Genomic DNA, 19,439 nt, shown 5'->3' with positions numbered 1-19,439 from the left:
GCCCAGCGTGCTCACAGCCCTTCCGTTTCCAGCCCCTGCCGCGGTTCCCCCTCCCCACATGTACCTAAGTCAGTCGACTACACGCTTCCTCCCAGCGCCCTAACAGTCTGCCTCCGTTTTCCTCCTTTCCTCTCCTCTCCACCCCCGCCCCTGAAAAAAAAAAAATCGGCTTTGGGGAAGGTGTAAAGACAAGACCCAGCCTTTCTAGAGAAGTGGAGGCTGGATTTATGCAAAACTTTAAAGTTAACAGCCACATCCCAACATAGCCCTTCCAGCCCCGCAGCTTTAAGAGCGTCAGGATGGGAAATTACTTGTCTTGCGCCTGGCTGACTCAAAAAAGAGAGTGTACATACAGCTGCCAAGAACTGGGGAGGGAAAAAGTATTCTGGGTTCCAAGGATGTCTCCCAACTGGGATTCTCACTCTCACAGTCCCCCAATATTTACATATGCTAACTCCACAAAAAGAGATAAATCGTGTAGTGCATTCTTCCGGAAAACAATTAAGGACTTCTCGGTGTGTAGCAGTTCCAAAGTTCTGGGCTTATGTTCATTTTGCTACCCTCTGACTTAGATGAACTTCAGAGTGGTGTTTAAAAAACAGTAAACGGAAGGTTTAAGAATCTGCCATATTCAGTGTGCCAGCTCTAGGAGTTTGCATATGTGCTCAATACCCCATGTCTGAGCCTCCAGGTGGCCTTCAGGTGTGGAAGGTTTCATCTGTACCCTGCCTGTCCTTGCACGCAAATATATCAGGTTACAAGGCATTTACAGGACTGCTTCTGATAAAGTTCCTTTTATCATCAAGCTGATGACTTAAATGAAAGTTACTCATGTCTCAAAACAACGTGGAGAACAGAGTATAAAGGATGATTATTCTACATAAAAAAGTTAAACTGTGACTGAAGTGGTAAGAAACTGATGGACATTAAGCTCCTAGTCAGTGTCACTTGGCACCTCATTTTAATCTCCCACGTCTTAACATTTCCCAGCAGATCTGCAAAAGTTCTATTCTCATATTCCCAACTGAGGTAACAGGGTCAGAGAACTTCAGTAACTGTTCCAATGTTTCAGCTAGAAAAAGTGGTCTAATGGAGAATTGAATAACAGGTCTTTCCTAAGTATAAAATCTGGGCCACTTCCTCTACATTCTGCTAATTCTCAAAATAATCATGAATTTGGGAGGAAAATCAAGCCCAACATCCATTTGTGATCCATTCCTTCATCTCAGAATGGTCCTGCACAATTTACATGCTATTACTCTGTAGAAAGCAAGGTTCCTTACCCACCTGAATAATATGCACCTTAATAACTCGAGCAGAGGACACTCTGCTCTTTCCCATTATCTACTACTGGCTCTGTTATTAGCCTTTTCGGAATTACTCAGTGGCAAAAATTCGAAGTGGCAAAAATTCAAGAGGTTCTAGGATAGCCATTCATATGCCAAGGTACAAAGTTTGTCCAGTTCAGAACTTAATCAGCTGACTAATATTTGTTTCTTGAATTCTTTTTCTCTAACTGGGCCCTTTTAAGAAGGCTAAAAAAAAAAAAAAAAGACACATGTATGGCCTTAATTTTTACTGAAACTGCTGAAATTCTCTCATTTTCCATTCCCTTCTGCTTCAGCACTTAGTCCATACTCACATGTCAGCAGCATACCTGTATTAGCCTCCCGACGAGCCAAGAAGCAGTACATATTAGAAGGTGATTAATAATCTTGGCAATGGTGAGACTCCAAACAGTTGCGGAGAGTGAAGGAGAAAGTACTTTTGCCTTGTCTCCAGATAAACTCCACCTCACTAGCCATTCCCCATCACCTCTAAGCCGAAGACTTTGGAGTTACAAAGCATGCAGGTGAAAGGCAAGGGCAGTTTGAGTGTAAAGTCAGGGCCCTCAAGTGTGATAGCAAGAGCTGAGAGGGAAAGATTCCCATCCTTCAGGAATACACTGTCTAATGAGGACTTATTGCTAAAAACTTCCCAAGGGTTCTTAGCATCCTTTTAAGGTCCAGCTCTGCCTCTGCTACCATCTTTTTCTCTCTCACAGTCCCTGCTTACTCTGGACCTTTCAATTCTTCATCTCTTTTCACAAACTTAATGCTTCTTCCCAAAGCATTGCCATTTCTTTCCCACAAAGTACCTGGTGGGAGAAAAGCAGGAAGAAAGGCATTTACCCAAAACTTCTCTCACTTCTTTCTCATTTAAAAAACCCTGTCAACAATTACCATGTTTTTAAAAATGCAACTCTATTTTAAAATACCTTTTGGTATTTCTGCCTTCATTTCTGTTACTCATCTTCAAGAGCCTAGAAGGAAAACCTCTGAAGAAAAATAAAGTTCTTAAGAAAAACCAAAGGAAACATGCTTAAATTAACCCGTATGGATCTCGAAGTTTATAGTTTGGATAATATAACACTTCTAAGATTGCATCAGTTCCCAAAATGTTTCCTAACAATCACATGGCCTAAGCATATAATACTTTCCTATGGATGAGCTATTCTCCTGCCTTTTCTGTGTGTCATGGGGAAGTGTTTCTGCCTCAGCACACACTCACAACCTCATAAGAAGAGAAAAAATATGCTCCAAGGTAGGCACAAATGATACCAAAAAAAAGAAAGAACTGATTTTTGGAAGAATATTGGAGGTTCATTTTGCAAGTCTCCATGCCCTAAGTACAACACACAGTCCATGGATGGAGACAGCAACATTGTGAGAGCCATTTTAGAGGCTCCAAATTAAACGATGAGAGCTTTTCTAAGGACTAAGGTGTGGAAAAAGAGATCATGAACTCATATCCAAAGTGATGCTGCTTATCTTCATGTTAGTAGTGGTTAAAAATGTTTGCAACAAGATTTCTCTGTGTGAGGATTCTTGGTCATTATTACTGCTGGATTTTGCAAACAAGAAAATGAAAAACGACAAGAGATTACCTCTCTGTATGAGCAGCCTTTACATCAGTGTCCCTGTCTCTCTGTCTTTACTTCCACGGTAGCATATGCAACAGGCTTTTCTCTGAAGGTCTCTGGCACTCACACTCACCAGTTGGCCTCTCCAAAACCTGGGCCATGGCTTTCAAGGAAGATGTCTTCAAGAGCCAACTGGCTAGCTTGACTGGCATTTGCCCACAGAGGGTTATTAGGCATCCTCAAGGAGCCAGAGTGTCATTTCCCGTGGCAAAAAAAAAAAAAAAGTAGCAAGGGGGTGAAAAATCTTATTTAAAAAATCTCCCTGCAAGATGGTTCAGGCTCCCTTCTGGACACAGAGTTTCTTGGTTTTGAGCAAGTTGAGATGGAAAACACTGCTTAGAGCACCCTACCACAGGACCTGGAAGACTCAACTACAAGGTAGAAACAAAGAGCCAGGGTGGTTCCAGGCCTAAGCTGGTATGTCCCTCAGCTCAGTGCCTCAGTTTCCTCAGCTTCCAAACACACATATGTACTCACCCACACTACACAAAATTACTAACATTTACATAGGACCTTCACACGCCCTGCCTCACTGAATTCTCAGTACTGCCTTTGCAAGGAGAAGTCATCTGTGTTGGAGCTCACAGATGTTAAGTCATTTTCACAAAGCAGTAGGTAATGGAGCTAAAACTCACCCTGGATCTGTTAATTGAAGAGAAATGAGTAGGTACATTTTGCCTGGGGATTAATTATTCTGTGCTGCGCATCTTTTGCTCAGAAGAATCTCACTTTTAAAACACAACTTGTCATGCTCTCTCTCGAATGCATCGTTACTTTATCACCTTGCCAAATTTTTGTAAAGTATAAACTGTAAACATGTATTCTGCAGCAGGCCAACTGATTTTAAGCCCTAACAATATCAGTTGATAAATTAGGTTAAATATGCTCTTGTGCTACAGCTTTATAAAATACTACTTTATAAAATAAGACAATCCACTGGTCAAACTGTGATCCACTGGACAAAATCTTAATATATTTTTTCCAGTTTTCTCTCTCATTCTTTGGTTAGTATGCAAACATATATGTAAAGTGGGCCATAATGACTGCTGTACTGTGATTTAACAAGCATAAACATGAAAAAATAGCAAGAAACCACAAAAGTTTGACTAAATGCAAATACCTGTACACAGGTTAAGAGTATTCAAAATGTTCCTGGCACAGACTGCTAGCAATGATTAACCTTGGGTTATTTACTGACTGTTGATCATGATATGTATTGTGTAGACTAAATACTGTCCTATAACATATTTTTCTTTGGAAGGCGTGTTTTGTCTATTCATCTTCTGTAATGAATATTTCTGCTTATTAAAAAAAATATTTTAAAATCTCTTTGGGTATCCATTTAAAAATAATATATTAAAAACCCAACAACTTAAAAGAATTGGTCCTATCAAATAAATATGATGTTCATTGCTAAGAAAATAATGTTCTTAAAAATATATAGTCATCTGTATAATTACATATCTGCAGGGAGCAAAATATATGAATAGGGAATGTCACACATCACCGTCAATTGAATATATCAACTCTCAATTATCTACTATAATGGAATATTAATGAAGGAAAAAATTTATGAATAATTTAAAGTGGTAAAATTGGATAGTTTGATTTTTTTCACTGGCCTGCAGTGGAATAGCTAAGGCAAACAGCAGGAAAGAGAAAGTGCCTAGCAAATCCAGAAATGTTATTATAAAATTTTGAAAGATTACTCATCAATTTTTAAACTAAACCTAGCAAAACAAACTCCAAACACTTTACGTATATTGACTCAACCTGACAACAACCCTGTGAGACAGAAATAATCATTACCTCCATTTTGCAGATCAGAAGAAAGACACAGAGATACTAAGTCATCTGCCCAAAGTAACACTAATAGCAAATACCAGAACTTGTGCATCCTGGCTGGCCAAGGAGTCTACTTTTAACCAATCCATTTTACTATCACTAGGGAACAACTGGATTGGGCTTGCTTGCTCCAGCATGAAAATTCACAGGGAATATGCCCGTGGATATGGCAGGAGTAGAATGAAAGGCCCAGAGGCTTTCCTTTTTGCAACAAGAATGTAACCACTGGCTGTAGGGAGTCGGGGATACAGAGCCTGCTACATGTTGCTGAATAAATGAATACTGAAAAGAAAGGAAACGATATTTGCAGAATAGAAAAGCCAGGACAAAGGGCTACTTCCTCACCTTGACCAGAATCCTGGACTGAGAGTTTCCAGGACTGTCTGGCTACAACACAACTGAATTAGCAAGGAAAGGGAATGCAATGAACCCTATGTACTTTAATCTTGGTGAAGCATTTGATACAGTTTCCCATGAAGTTGGGATTGTTAAATCAACTGAAACTTATGTGGCTACAAGAACCACACAGGAGTTAAGCAGGCTAGAAAGAAAAACACTGGATACATCTACTATGTAAAGAGAAGAACCACAAGGTACAGTATTCAATCTGTATTCATAACTATCATAAAAATTATTCGCACTGTTATAATCAAATTTGCACAAAACATTAATTTGGGAGGTGTGAAAGGGCAAATGAGAGAGAGCCAGTTGACAGTTAGATTAAAGAAAGGTGAAGAAAAACAAATTCCGTTTCATTTTTGTGTTCCCTTTAATTTTCAAGGAGGGGCTAGATGTCCAATGGGTACTAATCGCCTCTAGACCTGAAACGCCAAGACTAAACTAAGTAAAGGAAGCAACAGCACAATAGATATGTTTAAAATTTTAGGACCTTATGTCTGAATTTCAAAAAGCATGATCCTATTATTCCATACACCATCAGTAAAGGTCCATGGGAAATAATACTTCTTTTCGACAAGAAGACTTTGTTAACAAAACTCAAACGAAGAGACTCAAAGGCAGAATTTAGAGGTCGGATGAAAAAGTCAGTGGTATATGTATAATCTGGCCCCACTACAAATATGCCGCACAGGCAGAAGGTCATGAGAATGGTTTGCAAACACACGGCAAGATAAAGAACAGAGCAGAAGGAAGAGAATAGAGCTACAACTTTGACTAACATTATTTTTTTAAGCATAAATTATAATTCCTAATTTCTTTAATGTTGAAAAATCGCTTCTCCCTTTGCCTTCTCAGCAAAAATTATACTTTAGAAGTCAGTAGTTGATTTAGAACTCAAGAAATGGCCTAAATTCAGGCTGAGTCCCAGGAAATGTACAAGTCCTTTCATTCCACTCCTAAGAGACTGAAAAACTGAACTGTTTAGCCCTGTAGCCACCATGCCCCAGGCAGTGGACTCTGGAGCTCATGCGCCACAAGAAAGACTGTCAGTGAAGAGACAGTCACCAAAGAAATCCAACATATTCCATTTCCTTCTAAATAAACAAAAGGGAAACAGCACAAAGACATAAAAAATTAGAGCCATACTACATTCTAGATATGAGAAAATTTATGTGAAAATGACATGCTCTGAGATTAATGAATATTCATAGAGAATAAAGAGCAAACTGTAAAACCTAAATAGGCAGATCTTTCCCCAAGTTTGATTACTGGTCCCCTCCCATGTTTTAAAAATCATCCACACAGTGGCAAACCCACAATCAATCTCAGCCAGGACCCCTCACACCCCAATGTCCTAATGCCTATAGGACCTATGCCCCCATCTGACTGTGCTCAGAATCACCTGCAGGGCCTTTTAGACACAATTTCTCAGGCCCCACCCCAGATCTACAGCAACAGAATCACTGGGGGGCAGGGGGTAGGGGGTTCCCAGTATCTGTATATTTAAGAAACTCCCAGGTGGCCGTAAGGCGCAGCTCGGTTGAGGAATCTCCACTGCAGACATTATACTCCTTCCTTTACTACCACCAGAATCACTAATGTCAGACTAGAGGAAATGATTTCCCTTTTCAAGAACCTTTAATGGGATAACCTTCGACGGCAATGAAATGAAGTCCAAATTCTTTAGCAGGACACTCCAGGCCCTCTGTGATCTGTCCCAACCTCCTTTTCTGCCCTCATTTCCTCCCACGCCCCTCACTCTATCACACCATCATTCCCCAAACACATTACGTATTTACCCTACAACTCCACACTATCCCACCCTAACGTTCCCTAACCTCTCTCATCTTTTCCCTACCAGTCGCCACCTTTCTCGTCCTTCAAGGCCATGATCAAGTTATTTTTCTTAGTGAAACCTCTGATCTTTCCAGTCAAAATCAGCCTCTCCTTCCTCTTAAGCAAATGTCTAAAAAATGCTGCGCTGACTTATACTAAGCTGTTTTACACACTATTCTTCCCCTGAAAGCAGGGGTGTATCTTACACATCTTTCATACTGTGTATGAGAGGCAGACCTAGTTTCAAAGTTTAGTGCTTTCAGTTACTTACTAGCACTGTAACTCTTGGTGGGTTATTTGAACACTAAATTGAGCCTCGATTTCATAATCTTTGAAATGGTACCCTGCAAAATCGTGCCTACCTCATGACTGATGTGAGGATACAACACAAGATGTGTTTGGCCCAATGCAGGGTACCTAATATGCACCTAAATGATAGCTAGTTATTATTTATTATTAATTTTTGTTTTCTATCCATCTAGAATGCACTGCAGACACAGTAAGTGCTCAAAAAGCATTTGTTTTCACTGACAAAAAAAAAAAAAAGAAGAAAAAAAAGCAGCAGCAGCATTTGCTTTCAGAGTAATAAGCAGTGATTTCTTAAAGCCCTTTCTCCTTGCCCAATTTTGTTCTGTTATGAAGGGCCTTTCATAATATTTCTATTGAGAAGTCATCTCTTACTCCCTTTTCTTTTCTTCAAAATCAATGTACAAAATTCTAAGGAACAAGCCCTGTCAGTGTCCCTCCTACTCCATCATGCTTTTTTGCTTTGAACTACAGTAACTGCCTGCAGCCACAGTGTCGCTGCCCAGAGAATCGCCTGCTTCACCCTTACAACAAATAGCACTTTGTAGGCAAACTGGAGGAGAGCCCAAAGACGGGGAAAAAACCAAGGAAAAGGGAGTTTGGGCCAGAAACTGAGTCAACACTCACACTATGGTTCCACACTATAATACAGGTAAAGTGAGAACAGGGAAGGAAAAAAGTTCAGATCAATGCATACCTTCCCCAATTCTTCCGAAGCATCCACCCCCACCACTCGCCCACAGAAAATCACTTCCAAGACTGACACAACACATGCTGGTCCACTCACTGCCTAGCACACGGCTACTGGTGTTAATAAAATATCGTCATATAGAAAAGTTTCTTGTCCTTACCATACCAATCGCATTGCTGTTATTACCCCCTCTATTATTTACACGGGATGAAACTCAAGTCTTGAGAAATTCAAGATCAGTCAATACAAGAGAGTGACAGGACCAGAACTCAAGTGCTCTAAGTTCCAAATCCTTGGCTCTTCCCATGGACCTTTATTAACTATGAAACGTAGTTTTAGAAATGTACTCAGTAGCTCAGTAAATCCACTAGTTGTAAAAGTTTTTGTGCTCTTAAAGACAGTTCTGAAGCCAAGAGTGAGGGCTGTCACAGCAACAAGGCCCTGAATGTAGCCCTTAGAATCATCAGTCCAGTATTTTAGTACAGTGTTCCAGAAAAATCCTTTAGCTTTCTGTTCCTAGATAGAAATTGTCTCCTGACACATGTGTTTGTTCATTTGGTTTGGGAGATATTAAAGAAATATAATTTTCTTCCTTTTTTTATTTCAAACCCTGATCCTGAGTTTACAGCTGAGGTGATGTGGAAAGCAAAAGCAGCTTCTAAAGCAGATTTATGATCCTTGTTGTGATAAGAGTACCAGACATAATAATGCAGTCTCGAAAGCACAAATCCTGAAGCCACAACTGCTTGAGTTCATATCACAGCTCTGCCACTTCTAGCTATGTGGTCTGAGTTCTCTGACTGCTTACAGTGACAAGGAAATGCAGAGACACTGGGGAACTGGGCCTTGGTGTCCTCTGCTACAAAATGGGCTGTTGTGAGGAGTAAATGAGCTAACATGTAAAGTGCTCCAAACAGTGCCAAGCACATGCAAGTACAATATAAGTGCTTCCTATTATTATTTGCGGAATAGATCAGTCTCAACAATTGTGTTCTTTTAAAAATGTATTTTATAAGAAGGCTAAAGAAAACTTCTTGTACAATTTGTTAATCCATAATGCCCTAAATCAGCACAAAGATTATTTACGAGTTTCATTTCCTGATAGGATCTTCCAGGATTTCCATCTGTGGACTACAGTCCCTCGAAGAACAAACAGTGGAATTTGAAGAATTTTCCTTCTTCTCAGCAACACTGTAAGCAAATCTGTACCCATTCTCAATACCACAAACCAGCTCCCATGATGAGAAAAAGCAAAGACCCTTACTGCATCAAACTAACTAATGCAGGGGCACAACCTAAGTGTTAAAAATGTAAAGTTACACCAGCCGAGAACAACGTGTTCTGGTCACACAGATGACACAGGGATGACAGTCCTATGGACCGGAATAAAACCTGCTGATGAAGCAAAGGGTTTCTTTCCCAGAAAATACTGACATTCTAGGAACAAAGAGCCATACTTGGGATGATTAAGAGAAAAATGCTTTTAAAAATCCCCTCTCAGGCAAGGAGTCTAGACTCAGCTAGTAAGAGACATCTGCTAAGATAGCATGGCTCTTCTCTTTTAAACAGGGTGTATGTACAACAAATTATACTTAAATGATGGCAGAATTGTCCCCGGAAGAGACAAAACTAAAGATAGGAGCACTAGCAGGGTCATAAGACAGGTCTGAGGGCATCCAGCCAGGGAGAGGGGCTAAAACTCAGCCTGCACTGTTCTCCAAGCAACGTGCCCTGACCAGACAGACGCATCATGCTGCCACTAACTTCATACAAAGGGACTGTGCAGGCCGCTCCCAGTGGTGCTGAGCAACCGTCAGCTCTCCACAAGCGAAACAAGCTGGCGCCCAGAGCCATCTGGAAGCTGGGGACTGCCTTGCATATCCCCTCAGACAATGCTGTGGTTTGGGAGAGAAAAAAAAAGTGTTGGTTTGTACTCAAACATAGCCAGCTTTCTACAATGCATTTTCCAGCTTTTGGGGTTCACTTTGATATCAGTTGTTCTAAAGTCTCCCTTTCTTTTCATTCTATAGTCTCCTTTCTGACATGCACCCTTTCTCTTCCTTTTCACTCCAATTCTCCTTTTGCAGAAATCAACGCAAATTAACAAACACACACTAGGAACAGCAAAATAATAGTACTCTGCCCATGTGCATAGATTCTGCACCGATTTTAAAACATTTATCGGGTCATAGATTTCCCTTTCTCATGGACGAACTCCTCTTTGTTCTCCCTCTCTTTCCTATTACTCCCAAATCAACTTTAAGAGATAAATAAATCTTCCTTGTCCCTTATCTTCCATGGTAAGTGATCTCTTTCTTCACCTCCAAGTGGTACTTACCCTTCAATCTCTACCACTGGGCCCACCTGCCCCCCAATACTCATACCATCTTCTGCTAGACACTTCATTCTCATACCCCATGTTTCTCCCAGAATCTCTTACTCCTCAGAAAGGACAACCCTTGAAATGCATCCATACAAAATTTAAAGGGCGGAAATTGTTACCATTAAACTGATTTTTAAAAATATTGTGCATTTATTCAAATCCCATGCTTTCGTTTACCTGGCCACTAAAGGGCTATCTCTAAGGGCCAAAGCCCACAGGCTGTATCCAGCCCACAAAGCTATTTTGTTTGGTCTGCAGGAAGTATTTAAAATGCTGAGTTAGCCAGTCTCTTAAAAATCAGATTTTTATGTCATAATCCAGATTTCCAGCTTACAGTGAAAAATCAGAAGATCTGGCAAGACTGGCCCACATTTCCATATGGCAACAATTGGCTGCTGAATAGATCTGCTCAACAGACCCCTTTGGATGGAACGGAACCTGCATTTTCTAGTTCAGCAAAGGTCAACCCTCACCCCATCAGTCTACTCTGAGATTGGTAGTACCAGCTGCCATAAATCATCTCACATGAGGCCCACTTCAGGCAGCATTTGATATTTGCCTGAGACCCCTGGGCCATTAGCTAGTATCCAACTCTAACTTTCTGTTAGTGCAGAAATTACAGACACGATTATAAAGTTTCTGCTTGGTATATAATTTATCAAGTACAAATAACTTATAAGGAAAAAATTTAGAACTAAGCAAAAAAAAAAAAATTCCATAACAAAAATAAATTTGAAAAGAACTAAGAGAGAGAAGTCTCTCTTCACGTCTGTGTATAGGAAGGGGGCACATTTGCGCAAGCTATGTAACACTGCAGACTATTTCCCAATTTGTACTTTATTACTGGTTAAATGTTAACATGTAAAATAAAACCGTTAAAGTAGAAACTCTAACAGAATAAATCCACTCCACTGAAGTGATTATAGTTGAGCATAATATATCTATAAATAAAACAGACCATAAATATATGATATAAATATATGAGTATTTATTAATTCATTCTTAGGGGATATGAATGTTTTGAATGCACATATTTGTTATAGTATTTATTCACCAAACATTTGGATATAACACCTTGACAAATATTAGCTATGTCTTTATATATTTATGTACAGTAGTTACTGTAGGATGAGATCTAATTTAGGAAGAGGGTGCTTAGTGTGTGCTATTACAAGTGGCATTCTATCACTAATTGGTGATAAAAGGCAGTAGGGCCAGAGAAAGCACTAAAACAAGTGATTTTAAATTACCCTCTTAATGCTAGCATAAATTTTCACTTAAGTGATGTTATCAACGGGTTGGTATTTTTAAAAACCACTGTGTACTGACGAGAACACCAGCATGGAAGCCTGAAGACCTGGGCATCGCTACATCACTATTCTTCTCAGCTGTGTTCTCACATTTCAGATCTGATCCACAAGTGAGGAGCATGAACTAGATGAGTTGTAAGGTTCCTTTACACTTCAAAATCTGGTTCTTTTTTTTTTTTTTTAAACAAAAATCTTAACAGGTATTGTGAAATGAATATAAAGAAATCTAAAGAGTATAGTAGATAAGAGAATGGGCTTTGAAATAAACAGGTTTCAAATCTCACCTCTACCACTCGTGAGATATTTTGCAAATCACATAACCTCTCAAGTCTCAGTTATGTCATCTGTAAAGTGGGAAAAAGTCCACCTTCCACTCAGGATTGTTTTGAGGATTAAATGAGAATGTAGGTAAATTCCAGGGCATATGTTTGAGCAATTGGTAGATGCCTCATAGTTATTATTATTAACTTTGGGTATTCCATAAATTGTTTAATTATTTCTTGACCATTAAGTTAAAAAAAAAAATACTAGTTTTATCTGATTTAAAAAAAAAAAAAAAAAAAAACCCTGATTTTTAAAAGCTGATTCAGTAGAATTTTAAAATTCCAAAGAATTTTAATTTTTAAACATTTCTTAGAACTGGGTTGCAGATAATCAGTGAAGAGAATTTTGATTGATTGCATTTCATACCAAAGGTGATAGGCATGAATGTGTCCCGTCTATATTGTGTGACATCTGGAGAGGCAGCTTTCTGGTGGTCAACATCCTTCAGAAAGAGAGGTTTTCTTGCACTTCCTTTCTTCTCCCTGCTTTGTAAAATGCACTGCAGTGATCGGCTGATGCTGAGATTTAGCTATGGAATTTATGGGTTGCTGGGGAAATGAAGCCTTCTCTGGCAATGCTCCTAATTATTACCAGCAAGCAGAGGAGGAAAGGAAAAACATTTTTTAAGAAATGAAATGTTCATAATGAAATCTAAAATTAATATTTGTGAGCCTTTCCCAATAGCAGGTGTCAAGAAGAGGATACAGACATCTTAAAAACCTCAGAATAGTAGTAGTTCCCAGATTTGTTATTACATAGACAAGTAAAACTTCAAAAACAATACTGTCATAAAATTGTTAGGTTTTAGGTGACCAAGGAATGACACCAAAAAGCAAACCATTGCCATCCTTTCATGCAAGGAAAAAAAATTAACCCCTCAAAGTAGAAAGGATAACCCAAGCTTAAAAACAAAACAAAACAAAACAAAAAACCTGAAAAGTTTGCTGCATTGTCTTGATTTTTATTTTTGCACAGGCTGGTGCAACAGTCATCATGGACCTATTCTGGAAATGACTATCAGTCGGGTCCATCATGCCATCCAGGACAGGATGCAGTGTCTCATGGAGTCACCAAAGGCCACACTGTGGCACATCCACTGTCTTAGTCATCACCTTCCAAGGATATAGATTTATCCTTAAAGCTCCTTGTTAGTCCTAATAATCAATTGTGTGATTTCATACCCAATGAGATGAGAATAAATCTGTACTGGCTCCATTGTGAGAGATGTGGACAGTCATAAATGTTTCAAGACCTTTTTGAAGACAGTGTCCAGCCTTCATGTACAGCTATGTCAGATGGTGGTTCTCAGCCTTGGTTGCACATCAGAATCACTTGGGGGTGGCAAGGGCTCTTTTCAAACTGAAACTCCACTCTTAGACAGTCTCATTCAATAGGAATGGGCAAGGGTCTAGGCTCATGTAACTTTAAAATAAAGTTGACTATTGAACAATGTGAAGGTTAGGGGTGCCGGCCACCCTTGCAATCGAAAATCCACCTATAAATTGGCCTTCCTCATACGAGGATTCCCAACTTCAGATGGAAACTATGTATTCTCCAGACTGATTCTGATGCCAGCCAGGGTTAAGAAAAACTGGTACCATATTTTTTGCATTCATCTTTAATTTATGTCTTATAAAGTTTTAAGGTATACTTCTTCATGCATTCCTTCAGGCAACACACAAATGAAGGGCCTGCCATATGTGGGACACAGGGAAATCGGTGGAGAACAGGACAGATACATGCCTGCCTTCACCACAAGAGTACTGGAGAGTAGAGACAAGGAAGCAGCAACTGAAATCCTACATTCAGGTTTGCTGGAATTAGGTGACCAATCCAGGTTTCCTCTGTCCCTGCCACAGTGGTTTCATGGGCATCAATAACATTTCCCAGCTATCTTCTTTCCTGATGCTAGAAACCCTAGTATTTTTATTAGAAAAAAAAAAATTGCAAGGCCCTATTCTCATAATGCTTCCATTCTAGCAAAAATATCTATGCTTTCTAGGTATCATTACGTTGCTAGCTCTGATGTCTTTCCTAAAGATGGGGACCCACACTTTGAACAAAGCACAGTGGAAACTCAACTAAGACTGTATTTCTGTTTTGCTTCCAAAATCTTTTTGATGAAGCTTAACATCTCCTGTCCTTTGTAATCCGCAAAAGTAAGTGGGACATTGTGAAAGTATTTTTGAAGCCCTTTCCTGGGTTTTCCCACCAAAGCACCATCCTATAACAGTTCCGTAACTTCCTTCTTAATATCTGACCTCATATTTGCCCACAAGGACACTCACCTGCAAATTTTCTGATGACTAATATATCCCAGTAAGGTTTCCCTGGAGTAAATCCCCATTGGTTAGATATTTCATAATTCCAAAGAGCTTATTGCCATCTGTAAACCTAGAAATTCCACTGTGTCCTCCTCCTTTTGGAGCAATTACGTAAACAAGACTTGAGGGACCTCACTGTTTACACACCTTTAAGCAGAGGAGAAATCTGTATCCTCAGAAATCTTAAGGCAAGTGGAGTCAAATGCTTCCTCTGTCACATGTGTAAGCTGCAGCTAATACCACCTCCCTGTGCCTTGATTTTCTCATTTATAAAACTCAAGTATTGATCCATCTATAAAATCCTATCTTTCTATTCAAAATGACACGTTGTATCCTTAATCTCAAAATGACTTCACCTTTGATACAGTCTTTGAAAGTATGAAAGAACAATATCTAAAGGTTCTTAAATATCTTCCTCCTCAAGAAATCTCATATATTCACAAAACATCCCTTCTACTCATAGGAATATCCTTCATCTCCAGAGAATACAGACAGGCTTCACACGTGGACCAGTATGGAAGTGAGAACAAGCACACTGTACCATCTGGACAGACAACACACCAGCAAAGGATTGGGGCAGAATAAACATTTATAACAAAGAGGTTGCACGTATAGGCTATGAGATCTGGAATTTTGTTCTAACACTCTCAACATTATTGGATGGCTGCCACCCGAACCAAATAATTTATTTAAATCTAGTTTGTTGGAGAGAGCTAGAATAGTTGGAAAATTTGGCACTAAGTCACCTAGGATTTCTGACCCACAGGCTTCAAAAGACATCTGAGAATGGTAATTTCCTGATGTCTTCTCAATGAAATCTGATAAGTATGAAATTACACAGCAATAAGCTAAAGCCCAGTTCTGGGAAAATAGCTTGTTTCTAAGCCCCAATCCTCTCTCCTTCTCCAAATGTAAAGCTGTCACTAATTATTTTGCGCACACTAGCAAAAAAGAGAAGGAAAAAAAAAGCTTACCCTGAGTGGGAACCAAATTCGCATGTGGTTTTTGCCAATACCAGTTATCCTGTTTACCTCCTCACAAATTTCAAAAGCAACTCAGATTTGGCAAACTTCAGATTTGCAAAGAACATTAAAAATTCTCTGCTAAATGTCTTAACAGAATTACAAAGATCCCAGAGCACGGAGTACAGATTTCAGAAGTTTGCAAAAGATTCAAATAATTTCAAAAGGGCGCCCAATGTGCAAACATTAGCAAGAATTAAATGCAGTGAAGCTTGGCCAAGAACATAGATTTCTCGGAAGCCCCTAACCAAGGGCTAACCAACCCCTGCAATTCACCGCTATCACTCAGCACCCCTGCCTTTCAAATAGGACCAGCAATGCCAAACTACTAGGTTTCATGGTGTATTAATATTAGTGACTACATAGCTTTTGGCAAAGCCATTCCACTAAAATCAAGACTTTAAAATCTCAAAAGCCCTAAATAATAAACAGGATAACACTGAACGGGGACAAAAACAAACCATAAGACTTCCACTCAACTTCACCAAAAGAAGAAAAAAAAAAAATCTGCCCAATGAATACAGAATGCAGCAGCTCATACAGGAGTTTTGACTATCTAGGAGTTTTGACTATCCAGGAGTTTTGATTATCCAGAACCTCTAACATTAGTCTGTACTAGGCACTGCCTTTTTTTTTCCCCCCCAAAGGCAGTTTTGTAATTTTAAGCTGCAATAAGTAGATGCTTATGCCCTGGTCTCAGGAAACAGCTGTCATACTGTACTGAGTTGACCAAATCACATCTCAATTACCATGTTCAATTCTAAACACTCATTACTCTCCATGAGATGCTAACAAACTGAAGAGACACCTAGAAATCTTGTCCCATGTAGGACTGTGAAAAGAGCTGGTATTATTGTGCACTGAGAAAAGTTAATTGGTGGGAGGGAGACATCATACTGTCTTTGTACATTCAAAAGGCCACCTTGTGGAAGTTGGTAGTTCCAAAGGAACAGAATGAATGAAAAAAAGTTTCAAGGAGGCAGTCTTCAGCTCAAATAATACTCATACATGCAGTCCAAAGGTATAATGACATGCCTTCAAAAGTACAGCAGGTCCTCGAATAATGTCATTTCATTCAAAGTCGTTTCATTATAACAATGATGACATGCTATAGGAACTTAACTATTGCTTATATCAATTAGCCTATGGTAAAACAGGCTTTATTATACGTTGTTTTGCTTAAAGTCACAGAACCTATCCAAGATGTTAAGTGAGGACTCACAATAGAGTACTCTGTTCCTTGGGGGAGTTTAAAGAGGCTGCCTAGCAAGTGTAAGAATGCACTAAGATCAGGGTTGCTCTAAGATTCCAGTTCTGAATCTACGACTCCCCAATATTATTATAGTGCCCTGCTAGCTCATCTGTCATGATCTCTTGAAAATGCCCCTTTCTTATTAGAATTTGCCCAGATCATAACCACGTCAGGCCTGAGCACAGCAGAAGTCTCATAGATTGGCTTCCTAACCTCAGTGTCTTTCCTCACATGTCAAGAACCAAACTCCTTCAAGGCCTATTCTGAGATGTAACTTCACAGTGGCCTCTTCATACACTGTATTGAGCAAGGTTTCTCAACCCTAGCACTACTGACATTTAGCAGAATTGTGGGGCAATAACCTGGGCATTACAGGATATTCTGCAGGATCCCTGGCCTCTACCCACTAGATGTCAGTAGCATCTGCTTCCGAGCTCTGATAAGCAAAAATGTCTCCAGACATTGTCAAATATTTGCTGGGAGGCAAAACTACCCCCTGTTGAGAACTGTTCTTCTTGAGGCGAATGATTAACACCACTGTCTTGTGGTTCAAGTTTTCCACTAACTAGATACCCTCTACCTTCCTGTATCAGTAGTCATGTTTTCTGCTACAGCCAGGCAAACCTATTTACGATTTTTGACCCATTACAAACTTCAAAGCTTCCCGAAATGTGTGCTCCTTCCTGCTTCTCTAACATACACACAACACTTCCATCTGGCTCCAAACACCCTTTCCACGTCAGTATCCCTTGACCTCCTAAAGAAATGGGATCATTCTCTTCTGGTGGTATCCTCAAATGGACCTGTCTTACCTGCCCTCTATTAGTACAAGAATCCTCTTCTCCTCTATAAGGCATTACAGCAACCACTCTGGCTAGTTCTCTGCTTACTGCTGGTACTCTCAAATATTGACTGCTGTTGCTTAGAACATCAAACAGCAGCTCCAATTTTACGTAAAAAACGTGAAATCTCTTATCAACTACCACTTCAAGAATATATGTGATCATGAGTTTTGATACAACTTTATTTTTTCATCCCCAGTGCCAATTTACCTACAGTACTGAGACTGAATCAAGTCTAATTTCCAAAATACAGCTACCAAAACAACGTAGCTATTGGAACATGACAAACACATCAAAATTTTCCAAAATTAATCATTAAAAAAAACCTGCACAATATAAAAATTAAGGGAAAAAGGCCAAGTTTTGACCAAGTTTTAAAAATTCTGTAAACCTTGGCAGGGAGAAAAAGATGAGAATATGGTTCAATACTTTTACTGTGTCATCATACACTACTCAACATGGTAATGGAAGAGACTGGGGGACTGGGTCACCTAAGGACGGTTTCTTCTTCAACCTTCTGAGGTGTTAAGTTTTAATCAACAATGTGTACACTCACATACCTCAATACAACTGAGACAAGTCTAAGATAAAATGTTCTAATATATAAACCATGACAATTCAAGACTTTGAATTTATTTTTTCTTCAGCTCCATGGACTACCTAATTATGTTATGGGAGGCTCCCTAAATAACCTAGAGACCAAACGCTCCAAATCATCTTTGCCAGATCTGTTCTTTACCTACTTTTCATCTCAGGATCTTTCCTAGTTTGCTACTGCATTTTTAATGTCAAAGACAGGGGAAGCGACAACTCCAATCTTGTCCTAACTGATGGTAGGTGCTTGGTATTTATGAGCTGTATAAACGAATGCTCTCTGAAGACCCCATTTACCAGTTATGGTGCAGAACTCTTCTCACAGGTCTGTAAGAAGCAAAGGCCTCAGAAGCTTTGGCGGGGAAGGTCTGAATCAGTCATTCTTGGCACTTGGAAGTGCCCTTTGGTTGTTTATGAGGTAAACAGCCTCGCCATTACGCAGATTGGGAATTCCCTGCTTGTCCAGACTCGTTCAACGTCTAGCACAGAACACATAATAGGTGCTCAATAAACACTGACTGGATGTAATTTTATTATCAAAGCTCCCAAGGAAAGTTTCCAGACGTCAGCTCAATCTTTACTACTGTATCTCTTTCAAAATATGTCCTCATAGCTTCCTTTGCCCAACAAGAAATACATTTCAAAGTCAGGGAGGAAAGGAAGAAATATGCAAAGCAATGAGAACCATGTATGAGCCCAAGTGGCTCAAGTGGGGCCCACAGCCGGCTAGGGCTTCCCAATACCTATTCCCCATCTCTCTGTTTACATCCTGAGAGATCCCTCCTTATCACCTGTGAGCTTTTCTTTCCGGAAACCCTACCTCCCCCACCCACGACTCACACCCCCAACTGCGTACCCGGTGGGACCCCACATCCCACCTCTCCCTCTCCATAGGGACCTACCTCTCCTCCCCTCGACATGAGGCAGCTTTTCTTCACTGCGGCTGGCTTTTTAAAAAACAAAACAAAACAAAAAAAAACCCTTATTTCTTCATCCGTAAGAAATACTCCAAATAAAGGACCCAGAAAGAGGAAGGCCCCTATCGACTCTCCAGTAAGCGGAGGTAATGGTTATCTGGTCAACTGCACTCCCCCCCCCAACCTCCCGTCCCAATCCTCTTCCTTTCCAAGCCCCTAGACAGGATTCGAGAAGTCCTGCTCCCAAGTGCCCACGCTTCCAAACAAGCTAGAAGCGGATTATACCGGTACCCAACCCGGAGATGGCTCGCGGCGGGCTGGGTGCACCTGCGGGCCCCGACTCCCTCCTCTCGGAGCTGGGGGCGGGGCGCGGCCCTGATTTCCCCGCCCAGCCCACCCGGCACGGAAAGGGGGCGACGGGGAGGCGTTTCT

The 19,439-nt window shown here is 40.1% G+C and overlaps 1 protein-coding gene across 3 annotated transcripts in view; it reads right to left on the bottom strand.

The window, feature by feature from the left end:
* The window catches only part of LRRC8D (leucine rich repeat containing 8 VRAC subunit D), a 110,568-nt gene extending 91,409 nt beyond the window's left edge, over positions 1-19,159 (bottom strand). Inside the window, exon 1 of one of the 3 annotated variants that reach the window (XM_015595274.2) lies at positions 18,993-19,159. The gene's annotated coding sequence lies outside the window, so the exon portion shown is untranslated. Of the gene's footprint in view, positions 1-64; positions 167-18,992 lie in introns of those variants that run through there. The other 2 variants (XM_025052056.1, XM_006919393.3) reach the window with 2 other exon arrangements.
* Between the last annotated feature and the right edge of the window lie 280 nt (positions 19,160-19,439).

Source organism: Pteropus alecto, unplaced genomic scaffold (genome assembly GCF_000325575.1).
Source record: "Pteropus alecto unplaced genomic scaffold, ASM32557v1 scaffold25, whole genome shotgun sequence".
Lineage (NCBI taxonomy): Eukaryota > Metazoa > Chordata > Mammalia > Chiroptera > Pteropodidae > Pteropus > Pteropus alecto.
The sequence above is the reverse complement of the archived record's forward strand: the minus strand, read 5'-3'. Positions and strand labels throughout refer to the sequence as shown.